Genomic DNA, 24,493 nt, shown 5'->3' on the forward strand with positions numbered 1-24,493 from the left:
CAGTAGCACCTTAGAGACCAACCCAGAACAAACTTAGTTGGTCTCTAAGGTGCTCCTAGACAATTTTTAATTTTTTTTGGTTTTGTTTGTATACTTTTTGGCTGAAGAGCAAGGTACCAATGCTCTAAATAAATAAATATAAATAAATCTATGCTGCCATCATGTTTCTTTCGCTTCAACCAGTTGCTTTCAAAGTGTTGGGACTGCAGGAGGAATAAATAATTATTTCTTTGTTTTAATTTTTTTAGGCAAGGACTTTTACTTATTTTGATGTCTTGCTAATTAAAACAAAGTTTAAAAACAGTGAACAGGAGAAACTTGACAAGATTCCTCATGGCCTCTGACAAGGTTCTTTATGATCTCCATTCATCCACATGACTTCAGGGCAACCGTTTTCATCATTTCATCTCTGCTGCTTGGCAACAGAACTGGAAATTAGTAGTATAATACCTCTCAAAATAGGGGAGGGGGTAAGAAGATGACATACCTCAGAAATAATAAGCCAAAAATAATTATTTGTTTGCTGTTGAGGTGGTGCTTTTGCAGAATCCCGCAAGCTTTACCAGTACAGAACTCCCATTAAATTAAAAGGGTGGCTCCTATTTCTTATGAAACTGAACCCATTAAATGGCTTGCTGAAAGCTAGATATGTTGACTTGAGGCAGAACATGAGAGAACCCTGCTGGATCAGGCCAATGACCCATGTAGCTCAGCATCCTGTTCTTACAGTGGCCACACAGATGACTGTAGGACCTCAGCACAAGAGCACTCTCATTTCCAGCAACTGGTATTCAAAAGCACTACTTCCTCTGATTGGTTCTGACACTGCAGGGTGGTCAGCTTCTCCAATGGAAAAAGAGAGTGCCCCTACTCTAAGGGCAGAAAGCCACTGGGCATGTCTACAGTAGGAAAACAGGAAAAGGCCTTATATGGAACCAGATGAGTAGGCGAACTCTGTTTACACCAGAGGTCACCGAGCTTTTTAGGGTCGTGGACATATTTGGGTTATCTTTCCTCTCCCCTGAACCAGCTCCCCCAACACACAGAGAGAAAGAAAACACACTTTGCTTTTCCAAGAGATCTGGGTAAAATAGTTCATCTGAGTCTTGAAATGCTCATACAGATTAAGGAAGAAGTGGGAAAGCATGTTGCACTTCCAACTTCTTTCTTCACATTTATGTATTTTTTTCCTGGGAGAAAACAACCACACTAACCATTGCATGATGAAGTGGGAAAATATAAGAGGGGAGGTTAACATGAATTCTGAACATTAGAAGAAGACCTCAGGACTGAGTGCCATTTATGGTCTACACTGATTCACAGCAGTTCTGTAGGTTTTCAGACAGAAATCTTTGTCAGCCTAGCCTGGAGATCCCAGGGATTGAACCTGGGACCATTTAGAGTGATCCTAGAAGTGTTTGCTAAAATATGGGAACGAGATTCTGTGTGATGGTGGATGGGTAGAGGAAGAGAGATGCAGCCTTTTGAATCATGGCTGCCAAAACTGTCAGGTATTTTCAGAGCCACCCTGTCCATAGAGCACAGGGGGAGAGTTGCTTCAATCCTTTTGGAATGCAAAATGATCTTCTTTGATTGGTCTTCTATATTATTCTAATTTTCCTCTTTTCCTCCTTTCCCTATCCTTCACTCATTCCCCCACAAAAACAACAATGAAACAACCTGAAAACAATGGCTGATTCTGGAGAAAATTAAGTAATTAATTAACAAACAGCACTACCAAGTTGGGTAAAGCAAGTTTTGTGGAATTTCAACTGCTGGTTTTCTTAGTACACTGACCATAATTTGCATAGTTTGGTGGATTTTGAATATAACATTCTAAAGACTACACACACACACACACACACACACACTACCGGTACTTTTTTTTTTTTTAGGCTGCAGCATGTACTGTATGTTTTTCAAGACTGACACAGGGTTGTAGTGTTGAGCCAGCAGTTGACCTCCCTTGCACTACTGAAAGTGAGTGGGTGGGGTGGGGGAAGCTTTCTGCCAGGCCTAAGCGATCATATTTCCCGAGGATGTGAGCTCCGTCTTTTGCATGTGCAAAGAGAGCAGAGAAGCTCAGAGCAGCACCAAAATGGCATCTGTTCTTTATACGAAAATGAAGAAGCTGCAGAAGGTTTGTGGAAACTTGCTGAGGCTTGTTGTCACTTAGCAGGAAGTGTTTAGGAGTTTGTGAAGAACAAAATTACAATTTGTCAAATGTTGCAAACCTCAGAGTGCTCACACAGCCTCTGATTTCACTGTTTCTATAAATAGAAATTCACTTGACATGATTTCAAGATGACCAACTTTTTGCTTACTGGTAATGCTCGGTTCTGTTCTTCTAACTTTTAGACAGAAAGTCCATACAAACAGAAAAGGATGTTTAACCGCAGTATGTGCAATTTGTCCAGCCATTCCTAGGGAACTGTATTAAGGGGCACGGAATCACTTTTCTTTGTGCAGATTCAAACATGGTGTGCTCTGAAATTCATATGGATAAAACCAGGGCTTTTTTTTCAGCCGGAACTTGCTGGAACTCAGTTTTGGCACCTCTCTGGTGGGCACCGTTGCCATTCTAAGAGAAGAAGGGAGGCATTCATAGTGAATTCCGGCACCTCTTTTTCTAGAAAAATAGCACTGGCTATAACATAGAAGACAGTAGAAAGAACTTAGGCACTCACCCTCATTTAAGCTGCATTCATACATGGGGTTCATTGTGTTAGATTAACTGGTTATAATGCCAACACTTCTGTTCTTGTTTGTAAAGTTCCTTTTATACTGCAGTGCCTGTTCTGTTATGGGACTGTGGCTTCTTGATCAATATATTGCCACAACGCACTAAATTTTTAATGGTGGGAAACAACTGTATGCCGGGATGCGACCCAGATCAGATTCTCAGATTCTCAAACCTTTATTGGCATATATACAGAATGGGATGCCACCCTAAATGTAATCACGTGAACTTCCAGTGCAAAACTTGTGGATTATTTTTTTCCTGGAAACAACATGGAAATGACCTCTAAACTTTCCACTAGATTCCACTAGATTTCCAGAAGTGCCTTTTACATCATATGAATGATGACATAATATGTAGAAATTATTAGGTAAGGAAATGTCAGGGAAATGGAATAAAGTGCTGTCTGAATCCAGCCTTAATTGGTGTCAGTTTTATCATGGGCAAAAAGATGTGTTTCCATTGCAAATGCACTGCCACAATACAGCTTATAAAAATGGTGCTTTACTTAACTGGAGACTATGGCAGTATTCAGATTATCGGGGAGAATAGGAACCACTTAATGAAATCTATAAGGCCTGGCCCATGAATCACCTCAGTTTTAGCAAAATTCTGCCCACTTCCCTATAACTTTCTAAAGATAGCCAGTAAGAAGGCTGTCAGAAAAGTTAAGGAAATAATCAAAACATGGAGTTTCCTTATAAACTGCTGGAATTTGAAATGTCAATTTAACATGACCTGAAGTAATGATAATTTCTTGATGTCTTCCTTGTTTCTTCATTATTTAAAATAATATATGATATAATCATTATATAGGGAAACATCTGATGATTTTATGTACAAAAAGCAATTGTTTTGCATTTTCTTTTTTCTTTCTTTTTACAAAAGTAAGGGAGCCAGTCCCCTTCTAATTGCCCTGTAAGTCAAGCACTGAGCATGGCTGATGATAGGGAATGAGGTGGCTGAGAGAAACAGAATGGTTTCATTGCAATAATGGAAATAATGCCATTTTCACAGAAAAATGAGTATTCTGAAGGACACACATTCATCAGAGCTGTATTAAAAGGAAAGTAAATGTATGAGGAGATGCAATGCATTCCAAAAAACACAAAAGAGCGGATCACATTTCAAAGATTGTTGTGATTTTCTCACACTGGGCAGGAACAAGGCTATTGTTATGCCACTTCAAAATTTTCTAAAAGATCACTTGAGGCAGTGTGTGAAATCAAGATTTGGGTTCATAGCAGAGTGCCCATACAATTGCTTCATCATGTTCACCAGTTGCCAAATAATCTCCAAAAGTATGAGTCCCCTTTAGCCTTAGAAACTATGAGAAATTTCTTATATGGAGACAGCCTTGGCAATAAACTGTTGAACTTGCTTACATTCCACACACCCCCCAACCAGTTCACCTAAGACATTTTCTCCTTGTCAGCATTGGGGACCAACATGGGGAAAATATATCATAGTTATCCATGGGAAGACCTTTTCTGTGGTATTTTTAAACCTGCTGTTTAATTCCTGCTTTTATATCCTGCCAATCTATTGGTTCTTCCTTGCTTTTTCTTTCGTTGATTTTTCATGTTAGTGTGTCTTACCAAATCCCACCAAAAACGTTTTTGGCTCCAAGGTAGCCATTTTGCAAATGGATAGTGTAATTCCATTTGTAGGAAGACTGGCAATTCAGTGGAATCGCCCATTCAGGGAAGGAGAGGGGAGGCTTTGCCAATTTCCCTTCCCCCTGTAAACTCATTCACTTCACTCTTGTGCTGTTCTGGAGCAGATTGAGGGGGTGATAGCCTGCAAGGGAAAGGGGGAATAATAGAAAATTGTTTCCAGCCTTCTATAAGTTGGAGGTTCTATGAGTTGAACTATTTCTTCAAGTTAACATACAGTAGAACCTTGGTTCTTGAATGTAATCCGTTCCAGAAGACCATTTGAGTTCTGAAACATTCAAAAACCGAGGCGCAAATGACAGCCTGCAAATTCAATACAGAAAATGGGAAAACATGCAGCAGAAGCCATTCAGATTCCAAGGCACATTAGAAAATGGAAGCATTTACTGCCAGGTTTTTGGCATTCGGGTTCCGAAACATTCATCAACGGAGACTCTTGAGAACCCAGGTACCACTGTAATTTGTTCAAATATAGATTTTGATAGCCAAGCATTCTTGAAAATTTATGAAAAAAACTCACAAGTGCATGGAACACTTCAGGGAACATAAACTATAGGAAGTAGAAGATGTCCATTTGCCAAATCTTACACCTTAAATTGATTGGCTTGATCAGGCCTCATTAAAAAGAGGGAAAGTGCCTCTGCTGTGTTACCTCTTAAAAATTGTTGTTGTTGTTTAGTCGTTTAGTCGTGTCCGACTCTTCGTGACCCCATGGACCAGAGAACGCCAGGCACTCCTGTCCTCCACTGCCCCCCGCAGCTTGGTCAGACTCATGCTGGTAACCTCGAAAACACTATCCAACCATCTCGTCCTCTGTCGCCCCCTTCTCCTTGTGCCCTCCATCTTTCCCAACATCAGGGTCTTCTCCAGGGAGTCTTCTCTTCTCATGAGGTGGCCAAAGTACTGGAGCCTCAGCTTCACAATCTGTCCTTCCAGTGAGCACTCAAGGCTGATTTCCTTCAGAATGGAGAGGTTTGATCTTCTTGCAGTCCATGGGACTCTCAAGAGTCTCCTCCAGCACCATAATTCAAAAGCATCAATTCTTCGGCGATCAGCCTTCTTTATGGTCCAGCTCTCACTTCCATACATCACTACTGGGAAAACCATAGCTTTAACTATACGGACCTTTGTTGGCAAGGTGATGTCTCTACTTCTCCAGATGCTGTCTAGGCCTGTCATTGCCCTTCTCCCAAGAAGCAGGCGTCTTTTAATTTCGTGGCTGCTGTCACCATCTGCAGTGATCATGGAGCCCAAGAAAGTAAAATCTCTCACTGCCTCCATTTCTTCCCCTTCTATTTGCCAGGAGGTGATGGGACCAGTAGCCATGATCTTCGTTTTTTTGATGTTGAGCTTCAGACCATATTTTGCACTCTCCTCTTTCACCCTCAATAAAAGGTTCTTTAATTCCTCCTCACTTTCTGCCATCAAGGTTGTGTCATCTGCATATCTGAGGTTGTTGATATTTCTTCCGGCAATCTTAATTCCGGCTAGGGATTCATCCAGCCCAGCCTTTCGCATGATGAATTCTGCATATAAGTTAAATAAGCAGGGAGACAAAATGCAGCCTTGTCGTACTCCTTTCCCAATTTTGAACCAGTCAGTTGTTCCATATCCAGTTCTAACTGTAGCTTCTTGTCCCACATAGAGATTTCTCAGGAGACAGATGAGGTGATCAGGCACTCCCATTTCTTTAAGAACTTGCCATAGTTTGCCATGGTCGACACAGTCAAAGGCTTTTGCATAGTCAATGAAGCAGAAGTAAATGTCTTTCTGGAACTCTCTAGCTTTCTCCATAATCCAGCACATGTTTGCAATTTGTTTTTTTTATATATATATAAATATTTATTAAGATTTTTTTTAAATACAAAATGCAAAAATGATAAACAATGTAACATGAATCATAACACATTTTTCAAAACTTCTTTGGACTCCCTCACGTCTCCCACTCCCACTTACATCATTATGACCTTTTTCCAGCAATTTATCATCTTGTTTACATTCTTAGATCTCGTTCAATTAATTTAATCTAATAATTCTCCAAAAATTTTATATTTTCCTCAATCTCACTTATCGTCAAATTCAAATCTAATTCAATGGTAGGCAGTTATTTATGATCTAGTATCCTTCTTAGCCTTCTACCAAATTACAATACTTTTGTAAATAAATCTTGAATTTCTTCCAGTCTTCTTCAACCCTCTCTTCTCCCAGGTCTCGAATTCTACCAGTCATCTCGGCCAGTTGCATATAGTCCATCAGCTGCATCTGCCACTCTTCCAGTGTGGGTAGATCTTGAGTTTTCCAACTCTTAGCGATAAGTATCCTTGCTGCCGTTGTTGCATACATAAAAAATGTTCGGTCCTTCTTTAACACCTTCTGGCCGACAATGCCCAGAAGGAAGGCCTCTGGTTTCTTAGTGAAGGTATACTTAAATACCTTTTTCAACTCATTATATATCATTTCCCAGAAGGCCTTCACTCTAGGACAAGTCCACCAGAGGTGAAAGAATGTTCCTTCATGTTCTTTACATTTCCAACATTTATTATCAGACAAATGGTATATTTTGGCAAATTTAACTGGGGTCATGTACCATCTATATATCATTTTCATTACATTTTCCTTCAAAGCATTACATGCAGTGAAGTTCAGCCCTGTGGTCCACAACCTTTCCCAGTCCTCAAACAAGATATTATGCCCAATATCCTGGGCCCACTTTATCATAACCGATTTAACCATTTCGTCTTGTGTATTCCATTTCAACAGCAAGTTATACATTCTTGATAGTACCTTATTTTTTGGTTCTAACAATTCTGTTTCCAACTTCGATTTCTCCACCTGGAACCCGCATGTTTGCAATTTGGTCTCTGGTTCCTCTGCCTCTTCTAAATCCAGCTTGCACTTCTGGGAGTTCTCGGTCCACATACTGCTTGAGCCTTCCTTGTAGAATTTTAAGCATAACCTTGCTAGCGTGAGAAATTAGTGTAATTGTGCGATAGTTGGAGCATTCTTTGGCACTGCCCTTCTTTGGGATTGGGATGTAGACTGATCTTCTCCAATCTTCTCGCCACTGCTGAGTTTTCCAAACTTGCTGGCATATTGAGTGTAGCACCTTAACAGCATCATCTTTTAATTTTTTTTTTTTTTAAAAAAAGGTAAAATTTTAAATAGTTCAGCTGGAATACCATCACTTCCACTGGCCTTGTTATTTGCGGTGCTTTCTAAGGCCCATTTGACTTCACTCTCCAGGATGTCTGGCTCAAGGTCAGCAACCACACTACCTGGGGTATATGAGACATCCGTTTCTTTCTGGTATAATTCCTCTGTGTATTCTTGCCACCTCTTCTTGATGTCTTCTGCTTCTGTTAGGTCCTTTCCACTTTTGTCCTTTATTATGGAAATCTTTGTACGAAATGTTCCTTTCATATCTCCAATTTTCTTGAACAGATCTCTGGTTCTTCCCATTCTATTGCTTTCCTCTATTTCTTTGCATTGCTTGTTTAAGAAGGTCTTCTTGTCTCTCCTTGCTATTCTTTGGAAATCTGCATTCAATTTCCTGTATGTTTCACGATCTCCCTTGCATTTTGCTTGCCTTCTCTCCCCCGCTATTTGTAAGGCCTCATTGGACAGCCACTTTGCTTTCTTGCATTTCCTTTTCATTGGGATGGTTTTCGTTGCTGCCTCCTGTATAATGTTACGAGCCTCCATCCATAGTTCTTCAGGCACTCTGTCCACCAAATCTAAATCCTTAAACCTGTTCCTCACTTCCACTGTGTATTCATAAGGGATTTGACTTAGATTGTATCTTACCGGCCCAGTGGTTTTTCCTACTTTCTTCAGTTTAAGCTTGAATTTTGCTATAAGAAGCTGATGATCTGAGCCACAGTCAGCTCCAGGTCTTGTTTTTGCTGACTGTATAGAGCTTCTCCATCTCTGGCTGCAGAGAATATAATCAATCTGATTTCGATGCTGCCCATCTGGTGATGTCCATGTGTAGAGTCGTCTCTTGTGTTGTTGGAAAAGCGTGTTTGTGATGACCAGCTTGTTCTCTTGACAGAACTCTATTAGCCTTTGCCCTGCTTCGTTTTGATCTCCAAGGCCAAACTTGCCAGTTGTTCCTTTTATCTCTTGACTCCCTACTTTAGCATTCCAATCCCCTATAATGAGAAGAACATCCTTCTTTGGTGTCACTTCTATAAGGTGTTGTAAGTCTTCATAGAATTGGTCAATTTCAGTTTCTTCAGCACCAGTAGTTGGTGCATAAACTTGGATTACTGTGATGTTAAAAGGTCTGCCTTGGATTCGTATCGAGATCATTCTATCGTTTTTGAGATTGCATCCCAGTACATCTTTTGCCACTCTTTTGTTGACTATGAGGGCCACTCCATTTCTTTTACGGGTTTCTTGTCCACAGTAGTAGATATGATGGTCATCCGAACTGAATTCACCCATTCCCGTCCATTTTAGTTCACTGATGCCCAGGATGTCAATATTTATTCTTGCCATCTCATTTTTGACCACCTCCAACTTACCCATGTTCATGGTTCTTACATTCCAGGTTCCTATGCAATATTTTTCTTTACAGCATTGGACTTTCCTTTCGCTTCCAGGCATATCCGCAACTGAGCGTCCTTTCGGCTTTGGCCCAGCCGCTTCATCAGCTCTGGATCTACTTGTACTTGCCCTCCGCTCTTCCCCAGTAGCATGTTGGACGCCTTCCGACCTGAGGGGCTCATCTTCCAGCGTCATAACTTTTATATGCCTGTTGTCTTTGTCCATGGAGTTTTCTTGGCAGGGATACTGGAGTGGCTTGCCGGTTCCTCCTCCAGGTGGATCACGTTTGGTCAAAACTCTCCACTATGACCTGTTCATCTTGGGTGCCCTGCTCGGCATAGTTCATAGCTTCTCTGAGTTCTTCAAGCCCCTTCGCCACGGCAAGGCAGTGATCCGTGAAGGGGTCTTAAAAATTAGCATGCCTGAAAAATGTTGTTCTAAACAAGAGATTTTGTTTGCATTCACATGCTCCCCACTTCCTTATGTGATGAGTTGTTCCTGGGAAATTGCTGCAGGGCTTAATTTCTCCTTCCATCAGTAGAGTACAGGAGAGTTATAGTGTCTTTGTAATATTTATTTTCTTTCTAACTATACGCAGAGAACAGTGGATGCAAGTATGTCTTGAAATTTTCCTAATTCTGTCATATAGCCAAGGACTCATTTTGTGGACAGACAATAATCCTGCATTAGATCTCCAAAGAGAGCATCTGTACCCTATATTGATCCCCAGGGCAGGCTGGTCTCCCTCTTGTCATGGCGCACAGTGGCCCTTGATGCCCTGACTGGTGACTGAGGCTGGACAAGGGGCTGCCAACATGGTGCCTTCCAGATTTTGTTGGTCTGCAACTTCCACAATCCCTTTCTATTGGCCATGCTAGCTGGGCATGAGAGGAGTTGTAGTCACACAGCAACTGAAGGACATCACATAGGCTACCTCATGCCAGAGTATATTACCCTTTGACTGAGCAACAGTTCACAGCTTATCCACCACCACCAATTCAAAACTGGAACCTTTCAACTTCTTTGTTTGCTCTGTTTCACAACTGAAGAGTGTGATGGTTATTACATCTCAAACGCAGGAGATATTCCCATGTCTAAAGAGAATGTCTTTTGACATTAGCTTCCATGAAGGAAACATCAGCTATCATTATCCAGGCCAGAGCCTGACAAAGGATGATCTTAATTTACCATGTGAGGAATTTCCAAATTGATAGATCTTTGTACTGTACAAAATAAGAGACGGTGTGGATGTTTCTTTATAAAAGCCATAGTGGATTTTCACCAAGTCAGTAATGGAACTTTTAAAAGCTGCACAAAGAGAGAGAGAGAAAGAGAGAGAGAGAGAGAGAGAGAGAGAGAGAGAGAGAAAGGTGTATCTTATGAAATTATGCAACCTGAACAGTAAAAAAGCAGGTGCTGTCTGAGTCTCTGTGAAATGCATGGCAGCTACCTGGGTTGCAAAATGATTGGTTGTCAAGGTTAGGACTTAAAGCCAAAGAATTAGCAGCTGCGGTTTACAAAAAAAAAAGAAAAGAAGAAGTTTCAACTCATCAGTAGGAAAAAGAAAGAAGGAAGAGTTTATCCTGCTGCTAAGCAGGAATATGTCATTCGATAATAAAAAGGTATGGAACATTGAAAGGGGAAGGAAGGCGTGTGTATCCCCTGGCTTGAGTCAAGTCAACATAAATCGTTTTTGGCTGAACAACCCTCGCTTCAGCCAATATAAACCATTTAAAGTTTCAGTCAGCCTTTCCCTTGGCAACGGGAAGGAAATCAGGATGGGGAACTGTTTGCTGTATGAGCTAAGCCAAAGCTTTGTAAGAGGAGGGACTTCCTAATTGATCGAGCTTCCCCTCCCGTCTAGTCTGGCCATGTTGAAAGATTATTCAGATCTTGGTAAAGCCAACACCTTGTGTTGCAATAATGGTTAGGCAGGGAATGTCACTCAAAGCTGCTGCAGTCTATTTGCAGTCCCAGGACTTGTTGTTCTTTATCTTATCTGTTGTTCATGCCAGTGTGCCAACAATATGCCAGGTGCCTTGCAGACACCAGAGCTCATTCAGAGCCAGAGCTTGGCACAGTTTTGCTCTAAAGCCTGCTTTCAGTGCCAGGAGTCAATCGTGAGACGTGAGAAGTAATAACTGCAAGAATGGAATGCCTTCTGGAAGCAAAATAGTGGCCTCTACAGAAAATGGTGGTCACTTTGTGTTAAGGAATCCCTTTTCTTCTCTTGAAACTATGTCACTGTGGCTCATATTCTGTGGAGTGTCTCCTTACTCCAAGGAGTGTGGAGAGCTGGGTGCACCTAACATAGTCTCTGGATTTCAGGGTATATTCAGTCTATCTTGGGCCACATGCTAGTACATTCTCGCAGACAGTTTGGGAATTGCTAAAATTGGAGTTTAGGCTTCAATCAATTTGTCTGCAAATAGCCAGTTTATAATGCGAATGCAAAAACTACAGTGGCTAGAAGCAGTGCCGGATTTATGTATAGGCTAAGTAGGCTGAAGCCTGGGGCCTCTAAATCTAGGGGGCCTCTCCAGCCCACCCACTCCCCAGCGGGCAGTCTCCCCTCTCCCAAAATTGCAAACCCAAGACTTCATGCGAGGGCAGAGCAACTCGGGCCCAGCAACTATGAGACTCAGGGCTAGCCAGTGCAGCCCAATCTGAAGCACTGGGGTGCAACTTGATTTTTTTTTTTTTTTTTTGGAAGGGCCCCAGTTCACAGCCAAAGTCTGCAAAATCTTATAGATATAAATAAAATCCATCTAGATTGCACTGGTGTGGGGCCTCCCCTTAGGAGTGGTCCACAGAGCCCAATTTAGCCAAATTGCTCCAATTGCCTTAAGGTCAGCCCTGATGAGACTGTGCAGGGGTTGGACTGACAAGCCCTTCACCTTCTAGGTCCCTGGTGTCGCCATTCAGAGTACAGACTCAAGGACTTGTTATGGGAATAAAGGGGGGCAGTTTTGTCACCTCTTCCCCCTCCAAAACCCCGAGACTGAGCCTAACCACCTTTTATTCACAGTTGCATAAGCACTACACTACAACATGGCCATAAACCTGTACGTTCAACCGCTGAAACATGCACCCAATATTTAGCAATGGAGATTTATGTTACTGTTTTATGAATGAACCCCATGTTTTATGACTGGATTCTGTATTTTGTGAATTACCTAAGAGCCACCAATAGGGAGCTCTAGAATCTGACAGTTAACCAATCGGGTACTACTAAACATTGACCCCTATTGCTGAAGCAGGTAACCAGCAGGGAACACTTCAGCTCAGCCTTTGCACTGCTCACTAAACATCCCCAGCTATGCAGATAATGGAGAAAGCTCATAAATTGTATCCCTTCTGGCATCCTGGCCAACTCTATTATACTGGTGTAAATGCTGGTACACCAAAAGCCCAGAATAAGAGCAAATAAAATCCACTCATATGTCAGCAACTGATAAGACTTGTCAACCAGTTCTTCCAAAGTCTTCTTAAATTTTAAAGCTTCAAATTACAGGCGAAAAGAGAACAGGTCTGGGAAAAGCGAAGCATACAATGGACACCACCAGTGGAAAGGCCCTGCTTCGTGTAGCTCCTGTCCTCCCATTTGATAGGGTGCCCACTTGCCCTCCTTCTTGACATGGAATGCTCTCTATTGGAGTCTCCAGGTCCAGTACAAAGACCATAAGAAGGGAAAGCAGGGACCTTGAAGTTCCCAACAGCTGTTAATCAAGCAAGCAAGGAAGCACACATGTCACCTTTGTCACAGTCAGGGCACCTATGTCCTGGCCAGGCCTGCACCCAATCTTGTTTTTTTACAATCTTGTTTGTTCTCAGTAACCAAAATTATCTTATCAACACATACAAGCAGAAAAGTTGTTTTCCTTCATTTGCAACGAATCGTACAAAACAAAGTGGCACTAATAAAGATAAGTTCCAGGGTGGCAATAGAAAGCAAACTAAAAATGCTTTTGCAGTTCATGAAAACTATCCATCAATATCAAGTTATAGGAAAACTGGTGGTATTAACAATAATCCTTCTAGTTGGTTAATTGGTTCGGCGGCTTCCTTGCACATGATGTGTGATGTTAATTATTTCTCCAAAGAGTTAAATGATAACTAATCAGAGGCAGCTACAGTTGCAAATAGCAACAAAATATTTGAAAGGAAGAGGAACAGGTTTGCTCAAGTGCGTTGCAGGTAGAAATACTGTTTGTAATGAAGTGAGAGTAGTAGTTTACTTGCTCGAATTAACAAATAAGAAAGTTTTGAGAATTTAAATTCTAGATTAAAATTGATTACTTCATTGAGAAGGGGTTTGTAACAAAAACACTGGGGCCTAATTTGAATAGTAGAGTGCCTGGTATCTGGTGGGCAATCTCATCATTTATTTCCACACTGCGGCTGCAGACCAAATCACCTGTCAGGAGAGTTATGAGACTCGCCCTTAGACTACTGCAATGCATCAGAGGGAAGACCAGTGAGGAAGCGGGCTCAATAGGCAATACTTCAGCTTTCTGCACCCGTCTCCATAGGGCAGAGGTTTTCAACCTTTTTGAATCCACAGCTCCCTTGACCAACTACATTCTTTCTGCAGCACTCAGGAGCCCAGATATGTCACCCCTTGCATGCAGAGCTGGCAGCCTCTCACCCTTTTTCAAACACCCTCCCTTGTGGAGTGTTCCCTCAGCCTCCTCCTCTCCTCTTCCCCTCCTTGGGAGTCCTCTGGGCAGCCGCAGCAGCTGCCCCATCTCTGAGCTGCCCCCCCCCACTCACAGAGGGGCCTGGTAAGCCCTCCTGCCCCTGGCCAGCCCCAGAGGCACCATTCGCCTGGGGAGTTTGTAGCCAAGGCTGCTGCAACAAACAGCCTTGCAAGCCTTTGGGAGGCAGAGATGCAAGAGGGGATCAGAGGAGGGAGAAAGGAAAGAGAGAAAGAGGCCAGTGTTGCCTACGGCACCCCTGGCCATCATTCAAGACACCCCAGGTTGTCACGGCACACTAGTTGAGAACCACTGCCAATATGGCACAGTGGTTCTTTGCTTCCCTTTTTTAGTTGAGTCCCAGTTTGCTTTTGGAATGTGAAACTCAGCTGATTCTCATACATAGTGCCTCCTAAGGAGCCATTGTCATCCATTGTTTCAGTGAGCTGAAAATAATGGGAATGTCTCATTGATGTCGATAATGGCTTTCAAGGAAACAATTCTGCTTAAATTGTGTGGCACCTGTGGAAAACTATAGAGCTGCGGTGGTAAAGATGTTCTGTACTTTCACCGAACTCCTTTGAGGCCGTTATGATAATGCATGAGGAACATTAACAGTGTATTTAACAGTGTATGTCATCTTTTGCCTACAGTGGTAAAAAAGAATCACACATGAAACCTGAACAGTTGTATAAAAGGGGGGGGGATATGAAACTCTTATCATACACACATCCTAAGTATATATAATGCCTCATTTGCAAGAAGGCTGGTTTTTTCATATTCTGAAATAATTAAAATTAGTCTCCCTCAAGATCTCTGCTCATAATCACTGACACGGGCTATAATTTCCATTCTCCCCAAAAGCATTTTTTGAAAGAATAGAGAAATCAGCTACCATTCTACAACCAGTATAATTGTGGGTATGAGGGTCAGGGATTCAGCTTTCATTTATTGGTCCCCATCAAGCTCATCATGGCCTCCACACACTGATCCAGCACCTGCACAGCCTCTCCTGGGTCAGATGCAATAGAGAGGTAAAGCGGAGCGGCATCTGCATATTGAAGGTATTGTGCTTCAAATGCCCATATAGCTCCCACTGGCTTCATATAGGTATTAAAAAGTGTAGGGGACAACATAGATATGTGAGGGGCACCACATCACAAATGCCCTGGGCCCAGTCTTCTTGTGCTACTCTCTGGCAGCAATCTAGATAGGAGGCAGTAGGCACCCAGGAGAGGCCATTTGGTAGCAGAACAAAATGGCTGGGAAACCTAAGGTGAACAGCTGTGATATTGCTGCCACCCATCATCTGTGGTGGTCACATGCTTCTCCCCAATTATAGGACCATCCCTGAGCATGGGCAAGTGCTATTGGACACTTGCCCATGGCAGTTATGTGCAAATTCAAACCCAAATTAGCACTGGATATAGCCATTGACTGAAGAGACTATGAACAACCACCATATGTCGTCTAAATCTTCCTCCTGAATCTCTGTTGCAAGGGCTCAGCTAACTCTCATCCTCTGAAATTAATGCGAGTGTTTTATTAGATCCCTTAGATTTATTTGTTTAGGCCAGGCCACTAGTCCTTAACTGAGACCACATTTTGGCTATGCATTGTTTATGGACATATAATTGCTGTACATAACGGAAATGAGTTCATGGCAAATAAAAAGCTTTAGCTTAATTTTCTGGCCACTGTCAGCCCCATCAAGGCTATTTTGTCTTCTTTTTTATTTATGGCTCTTGGTGATATGAGTGTTAAATAAAATATACGTCTGCCTACAGTGAATTAAGGGCCTAACAGGTGAATGAATCCTTGCCAAGATAATGCTGTGCTTGTCACTGCTTGTGCACTTGTAAGTGGTACATTGGAGAACATTCTGATTGTATCAACATTCTATAAATAGGCACAGGTTAAGAGCTCATTCATACTGTCAAATTCCTCCATAAGGTTATGTACACACAGGTATGTAACTAAGGACGGATAGTGCACTGAGCTACTACACATGACCACAACTTCACTTTCCCCCATCGAGCTGCCTCCCCACATTCAATACCTGAATTCCTTTAGCTTTTCTCTGCATAGACAGGTATAGGACTCTGACCATTGGAATGGGCCCTATACTGTATATTCTTGCCATCATTGGGTTAATGATTACAGATGATAACGTGCTTGAATGTAGGGGTCCTCTAGTTCTCCCTTGGGTCTAATATGGGTGCCCCTGACACTGAGGGCATGAGGCCACCCAGTGCAACAATATATGCCCTGGACTCAATTGCACTTAGGTTTCACAGTGCTCTGATGCATAAACACAAGGTTAGCGACATGCTATGTAAGTATAAAGTTCTCTCTCTCTCTCTCTCTCTCTCTCTCTCTCTCAAATCGTTTTTATTTGGTTTTACAAATGCAAAGTTATAAAAATCCAAATGTATATCCATATACTGAGATTACTCCAAATCTCGGGACTTCCCTTCATGGGGTCCCATATTAAACATGTAAAACTGCATATTCATCCAAACTCTAACTTTTATATCAATCCATATTATCCATGGCGATTGTTACACTACAAGTGAAATCAAAATCCTGCCAATGTTACAGTGGTCTTCTAAATAACATAATCCCCCCCATTCTTTTGCAATTTTTTTGTCCTCTTGGTTTCTGAGTTTTCTAGTCAGCTTTGCCATTTCTGCATAGTTCATCAGCTTGGTTTGCCATTCCTCTCTGGTAGGGAATTTAAGAACTATAATTTTTTACACCTAAATGAGAAAATGTGCTGGGGAGGAGGAAAAGAAAGCATCTATTTTGAAATTAATTGTATTTGGGGAAGCTTCACTTGCTGAACACCTTATCTTTTGAAGACACTCCAAGTATTTTTGAAGAGTAAAGATGTTCTATCATTATATGTTCACTAGAATATTTGTAGCGAATCCTTCAGCTTGAAAGTCCCTAAGGTATCTCCAAATTAAGCACCTTGTGGTCTAAATTACGCAGAATATCTTTGCTTGTTTTTTTTAAAAAATGGCCTGCATGTGGGTTTTGCATTCTAGCAGACATTCTGTTGAGAAAAAGCCCTTCCATCTCCCCATCAACATCCATGCCTGTGCAAAAAGGTTCTTAAATACCGTATTTGAATACTGAGACTTAAAAAGCTTCTTTGGCGCATTCAAACATTTTGCATATGCATGGATGTTGATGGGGAGATGGTAGGGCTTTTTTCAAAACACTAAAAACAAGCAAGTATCGGTTTTATTATGGCAAATACATTGAGGATTCCCCCCCCCCAAAAAAAAGAAAGAGAAAACACCAACCATGTTTCAACCTGAAACTAGAACTTGGCGAAATCTCAGAACAAACATGTTCCTTTTTTATTTTATTTGTACAACTGTATTAAGAAGTTGAGCAGATGTGCATGAACTTATTTTTGCTTAATGTCATTTTACCATATTCAAGTTACAGTGAAGGCTATGAACAGAACGAGGGGAAATAAAGCTTTTAAAGTAATGCTTATAACCCAATCCTGTTCATTCTCACTTAATTCAGTGGGATTTATTTCCAGGTAAATGTATATAGGATTGTGGGCTTAAAATAAAAATGCATGGAAACTACCACGTATGATTGTTCCTTGCATAACAAATCAAAACCTTCTATATTTATTCAGTTTAATTGTATTCTTTCTGCCACCATAGACAAGAGGCCCAGGATGGGCCACAGTAATACACTTCTCTCTCACACACTATGGCTGGATGTAGACACATCCAAGAAGCATTTCCATATAAAGTGTTGTAAATTTAAACAGGGAAAACAGGTAGAGGAAAAATGGGGCTCCATGTCGCCATCTGGTGGCACAATGTTATATTGCACATATGACGCATATAATTGGGAAATGTTGGGGATTGAACCTGGAACCTTAAGTGTGCAGAGCTGATCATAAGCATTGCCACTGCATGATGGCCTGTCTGTGTCAAACAGCAGAGCAAGGCTGGGGGATGTGTGGCTCTCCAGAAGCTGCTGGACTACAACTCCCATCACCCCAAACCATTGGCCGTGTTAGCTGAAGCTGATGGGAACTGTAGTCCAACAATGCGTGGCAAGCCATAGGTTCCCCATCCCTGTAGTATGGAGAGGCGGAGAAATTTTGGGAGATGGATTTGTGGCTAAACTATCGCTGCATAGCTCCTTGCGAAGATTCCAACTGCGACTCCGTCCAGTTTTCCAAAATGATTTTCCAGATAATTCCATTGCTCACACACATCTATTCAAGTTGCTAGCATTTACCTCAAGTGAACCAAGACTGGGACAAAGATAGTAGAAAAAGGCTCCTCTTGTACTTTTGGGAATCCCTTTCCAGACTGTTTTAAGTTCATTACCTGAGGCCCACTTTCCTACCCAGGAATATGATGCTAGAATGTTATTTTCTCATTTTGTTATTCAAAAAAAGGGGGAAGTTGGAAAAAGGGTTGAGACGAGATTCAGAAGAACAGTGAGGCCTGTGTAGATTTTTGTTGTTTAGTCGTTTAGTCGTGTCTGACTCCTTGTGACCCCATGGACTAGAGCACGCCAGGCACTCCTGTCTTCCACTGCCTCCCGCAGTCTGGTCAAACTCATGCTGGTAGCTTCGAGAACACTGTCCAACCATCTTGTCCCCTGTCATCCCCTTCTCCTTGTGCCCTCCATCTTTCCCAACATCAGGGTCTTTTCCAGGGAGCCTTCTCTTCTCATGAGGTGGCCAAAGTATTGGAGCCTCAGCTTCACGACCTGTCCTTCCACTGAGCACTCAGGGGTGATTTCCTTCAGAATGGATAGGTTTGATCTTCTTGCAGTCCATGGGACTCTCAAGAGTCTCCTCAAAAACCATAATTCAAAAGCATCAATTCTTTGGCGATCAGCCTTCTTTATGGTCCAGCTCTCACTTCCATACATCACTACTGGGAAAACCATGTCTTTAACTATACGGACCTTTGTTGGCAAGGAGATGTCTCTGCTTTTTAAGATGCTGTCTAGATGCTGTGTAGATTTACTTGGAAGTAAATTTCATTGAAGGGACACAGGTGGCGCTGTGGGTTAAAGCCTCAGCGCCTAGGACTTGCCGATCGAAAGGTCGGCGGTTCGAATCCCTGTGGCGGGGTGCGCTCCCGCTGCTCGGTCCCAGCGCCTGCCAACCTAGCAGTTCGAAAGCACCTCCGGGTGCAAGTAGATAAATAGGGACCGCTTACCAGCGGGAAGGTAAACGGCGTTTCCGTGTGCGGCTCTGGCTCGCCAGAGCAGCGATGTCACACTGGCCACGTGACCCGGAAGTGTCTCCGGACAGCGCTGGCCCCTGGCCTCTTAAGTGAGATGGGCGCACAACCCCAGAGTCTGTCAAGACTGGCCCGTACGGGCAGGGGTACCTTTACCTTTTTAAATTTCATTGAATGAAGCTAAACCTAGAGGTTCTGTTGAACTTAATGGGGCTTACTTCCAGGCACGTATAGAAGGAGTGGGGAACTGCCTTGCTGTAGGCCTGATGCATCTTCATCCACCCCAATGGCCTCTCCTCCCCACAGTGTCTGTCATTTTTAAGGTAAAAACAAGACATTCACATACACACATTTATGTATCCTAAATTTTGCTCTGCGTTTTGGCTTAAACCTGACATTTCTATCCTCCCTCTGAAATGAAGCCAAAGCACACCTAGATACATTTGCACAGCCTTTCTTCCTTTTGTTGTGTCTTCCCAGAACTAACTTTATCTTGTGAGCTCTGTAGTGCAGAGACCTGTTTTTTGCTTATTCTTTTCTATAAAGTGCATCAAAAGATACTAACATAATAAAGCTCACCATCACGAAGTTCACAATTCTCATCAAGAACAAGGCTTTTTCTACCAAGAAAGTTCATGGAGGAGCTGGCTAGCATGCCACTGAACAGAAGATTATCAGATGTGATGATTGCACTGAGTTTATATGTACACATGAAGTTATCACATGTGACAACGTATATGACGGATGCATGCTATTCCTTTCACAGGAATGCCCATTATGCAGCAATTTTGTCAGTTTTGAAGTAGCTTACTGAAGGCAATTTGCTCATCAATCATGTTTGGGGACTCTTATTTTAACCTGGTATAATTTGCATGATTAAAATTGTTGATCATCCTTTTCAACTCTTCTTCTAGTGTTTCCTTTCCTTTCCGTTTTTGTTCTCTTCTGTCATATTTTCTCACTTTTTTGCACTTCAGAAAACTTCATTGAACTTGTTCTTTTAAAAAGCCTGATGAAAAAATTATAGCCTTATTCCTGAGAAGAATGAAAGCTCTCCCCCATTATACAGCCTATTTCAATAAAGCTCTTTGGTGATATGACCAACTGTTGTCCTGGTATGATGGTAGTAAATATTTATCACTTCATTGAATAGATCTGATGAATGTTGACGGGTTTCCTACCACATTTTCTATAGCTGGACTCTGATGTCTAATCACAACAGCAAAGTACGACAACATAATTCAGTTTATCCATAATACATGCTACACCAGTTGTCATGGATGAGTTTAAGATAGAACTTTCCCACTTTTTTCCTTTTTCATCCAGAGCATTTGAGTTGATTTGCTATCTATACAAGAAAACAAAAGCACCATGGATGCCAAAGTGACTAGGAGCTTCATCTGACCAACCATGTGCTCTGCAGTGAAGCAAGTATGCCTATTTTCAACTAACACCCTGATGGGAGTAGCCTTGATGGAGCAGCAAGTGCTGCAGAAGCTTCATTAACATCTGTCATGCTGATATCTGGGCAGGTTTGCTCAGCTATACTCCATATCAGGGACAGTTCTTTGCTGCTTCTTGGCCTCTGCCCCAACATGGGCTTGCGATCTAGAGTTTAGTATTGTGGTGTCCAAATACTTGCAGGCATGCCACCCTCCTCCCTGTCACTAATAATTTCAGCCTTTATGTGGTCTGCCTGAACGTTAAGATCTTCACATGAGTCCCTTCTTCAAGTGGGCAAAGCACATTTTTTCACCACATTGTAAAGACTTATTTTGTTATTTTCCCAGGCAAGTTTATTGGTTTCTTATGGTTTCTGTTTGCTTCCTCGTTTGGGATTTTGTTGCCTCATACTTGTATTGTTGTATTGTGTTGTTTCATTATATTGTATTTATATTCTTGCACACTGCCCTGGAATCTAATGGATGAAAAGCAGTATATATGTTTTTAAAATAAATAAATAAAATAATTTCAATGCTACTTAATGACATTGGAGAAGACCACCCGCCATTACAAATTTTCTAGAGATAGTGGTTGCCCTTTAATTTGTCTCTGAAGAAGAAACCTTGCTGTACTTGGCTCAGTGGACCCACTGAATAAAGGAACACAAAAACCACACATGCAACAAACTTTCTATTCTGGTCAACAGTTTTCAATATACAGTGGTGCCCCGCAAGACGAATGCCTCGCAAGACGGAAAACTCGCTAGACGAAAGAGTTTTCCGTTTTGGAGGTGCTTCGCAAAACGAATTTCCTATGGGCTTTCCGAAAATGTCTTGTGAGTTCCTGCGGGTTTTCCCCCCTTTCCCCCCTCTTTTTCTAAGCTGCTAAGCCGCTTATCCGCTTATCCGCTAAGCCGCCAAGCCGCTAAAAGCCGCTAAATCGCTAATAGCGCTAATCCGCTAATCCGTCAATGGGCTTGCTTCGCAAGACGAAAAAACCACTAGACGAAGAGACTCACGGAACGGATTCTTTTCGTCTTGCGAGGCACCACTGTAGTGGCTTGTGTGATGTAAAATTTTTACTCAAGGCTTTACACTAAAGCAGGGATCAGCAAACTTTTTCTGCAGGGGGCCGGTCCACTGTCCCTCAGACCTTGTGGGGGTCTATATTTTGAAAACAAATATGAACAAATTCCTATGCCCCACAAATAACCCAGAGATGCATTTTAAATAAAAGGACACATTCTACACATGTAAAAACACGCTGCAGGCAGGATTGGGCCGGATCCAGCCCCTGGGCCTTAGTTTGCCTACCCATGCACTAAAGCCTTGTGGCTAAATGTCTCTTGCACAGCACCAGCAACTTCTGCCTCTCCTGTAGTCTGCTTCCTAAGGCCCTAGTGAGGCTCCTGGGTCAAGGCATGGGAAGGTGGCAGTGGAGGTTACTCTCTAGGCCCGGGGGGGGGTGTCGTTCCTCACTTGGGATGGGTCTGGACCTACCAGTCCCAGAATCACCTATGGAAACTGATGCTATTTGTGTCTTTTCTGTCAAAGAGAAAGCCCCCCCCCACTACAAGACCAGTCCCACCCTCAACAGTAGACCCAGTTCCAACCATAGAGAAACAACATCCTCTTCTGGGGCCTGAGGGGTGCCAGTCCCTGCCATCCCCTTCTGAGCCTTGTCCCAAGCAGTTACACAGCCCATGGAAAGCAGGGGAAAGGGGAGGTGGCAATAGTGGTTGCAGAATGGAGTCAAGGAGGGACCTGCGGCTGCCTTTTCTCCTACATAGCCAAATGTTATCTATACTAACTTTGGCTTTCTAGGGTTTCAGCCTGGGGACCTTGTGCATGCAAACTCTGAGTTGTACTACAAAGCTATGGTCCTTCCTCAATAGCTTCACCCATTTTGAAGCTCTCGAATCACCAAATCCCCACCCCCCACCCCATCCAGTTCAGTATTCTAATAGCGTCATAACATAATGATAGTAAATCCTTTCAGTTATCTCTCCCACACTGCTGCATACAAATCCACATGACAATCAATGTCACACATTCTTTCTTTGTGGATTATTCTCCTTGTTAATTTCACACATTTCACCCTAAGCAATAATAAAAAAAAAGTCAGCTCTTCTTGCCTCTCAACAGATGCGAGCACACAATCCCCCTCAATTCTGGTTTGAGCACATGGTAAATATTGAATATAAATGGGCATAAAATCTTTTTTTCCTTAATAAAAAACCCCAAAGAAACAAGTAAATTTGGAGAATCAACAGACATCCTAATCGCTATCATGCTCAAATCAATCAAGGGGTGCTGGAAAGGCTGTTCAAAACAGAACACAAATGCTAGGCATTGTTCAGTCAGATGAGTTAATATTTTCAGAAATGCTATAGTGACAGCCTTGCCTCAGTATACTTATTGTTTTTAAAATAGAAGGAACTCCCCCCCACCTCTTTAGCTCCTAAAACAAAGAGATTATGGCTCATTAAAATAATAATAATATTAATAGGTAAGAGGGGTTCTTTGTATTCCACAAGTATTGTCAAATTAGTTAGTTTCTAAAGCAAGGGTAGACAATGTGGTGCTCTCCTCAGATTGTTGGACTTCAATTCCCATCAGTCCCAGCCAGCATGGCTGATGGCCAGGGATTATGGGAGTTGTAGTCCAACACATGGAGTTGGCTACCCCTGTTCTATAGAGGAAAGTGACAGGATTTGGTTTCACTCTTGCCCAAAAGCCATGCATGGAGACTTGGAATCTCTGTTCCCTAATCCAAAATGTTTGGGGTCTAGCTCTGAAAGGAGAAAAGCAACTTGCATATGTTGAGAGGCATTTTGTTGCACCTATTCCAGGGCTGGGTGCTGTTGACAATCAACACAGCCCTAGCCATATTGACAGTGTGGTTCACAGAGCAAAGAGCTAGACACCACTTCCTTTCACATATAGTGTATCACAGGAGGAGGAGCAGGACCACATCTGCTCCTGAACTGACCCCAGGTGCTCATGGCATCTAGGCAGACAGAGCCTACCCATGTACAAGTTGAATGTGCATTGGCTTTTTCTCTCCAGCATAGGCTGTTGAGATCACTGCCCCTCTCAGCTGGTGCTTACTTTGGTGGCCCGCTTGGTATTTTAAGCCTGTGTGTTTCATAACCCAGGAACACTCGAGCTTTTGGCTTGAAACTCTCACTAACCAGTGGATGAACTTTGTTTCTGGGAGGCCTCCGATTAATACCTTTTGAAAATTTATGAAGTGAGAAGAATGACTTAGCGCTAGGGAAGGTCTTCTGTGTGTGTGTGCTGTAAGCGTGCCAGAAGCAAAAATCTGGTGAAGCGCTAATGCTCTGGCACAAGGCATTGCATGTCCTCTGATTCAGTGTTCAGACCCTGGCTAACCTATTTCGAGACAGGCTTGCATGGTAATTTTCATGTCATCTGCCCTCATAAAATATAGATCTCACCATCATATTCTGGATTCTTAGTGCCCAGGCTGTGGAGAAGTAATTTTGCAGCTCCCAAAAAGAAGATCTGTTTGAATGGAGATTATATATATATATATATTCAGATCTTTCATTGCCATGGCACTGCAGCTGCTGTAGGTCAGAATGAGATGGTGCATGACGCTCACTAGCAGCAGGGGGGAAGCCTTGAGGCCTTCCCTCCATTTTACTTACAATTTATTCCAGGAAAACATGAACTGAAGTCCATCGGATGTCAGAGCTAAATAAAGAATGTAATGATCTTAGCATCTGAGGTTAAATGTGCACCATTCCTATGTAGAAAACGCTGGTCTCCTCAATTAGGTTTGGAAGGCATTTTTCATGTTCTATGTACGGCTGCTAATATTCTGCGGCGATGAAAGCTGGGTCTGTCTTGATACATTGGCTTTGGGAACAGGCAGCTAATAAAATGGAGTCTGAGAATCCTATGCAGAATTTGGATGAAGGCCTTTTATACATATGTGAGAGTAGAAGGTATTCTAAGGTGTCTTCTTTGGAAAAATTCTTATTGAGAAACAAGGTCTGCCTAGCTCTGCAGCTTCTTTGAACACCTGCACAAAGTTGTTGTTGTTTAAGTACAACTTATTTATTTAAGCATACACCATACACTTTGGGGTGTATGAGGTGTTAGGGGAGGGGTGGTGTTATGT

General features: G+C 42.3%; 1 protein-coding gene across 1 annotated transcript in view; it reads left to right on the forward strand.

Annotated features, from left to right (window-relative positions):
- The window catches only part of MBLAC2 (metallo-beta-lactamase domain containing 2), a 643,282-nt gene that overhangs the window by 208,714 nt on the left and 410,075 nt on the right, over positions 1 to 24,493 (forward strand). The window lies entirely within an intron of this gene.

Source organism: Podarcis cretensis (assembly GCF_951804945.1).
Source record: "Podarcis cretensis genome assembly, chromosome: 11".
In the NCBI taxonomy this organism is placed as follows: Eukaryota; Metazoa; Chordata; class Lepidosauria; order Squamata; family Lacertidae; genus Podarcis; species Podarcis cretensis.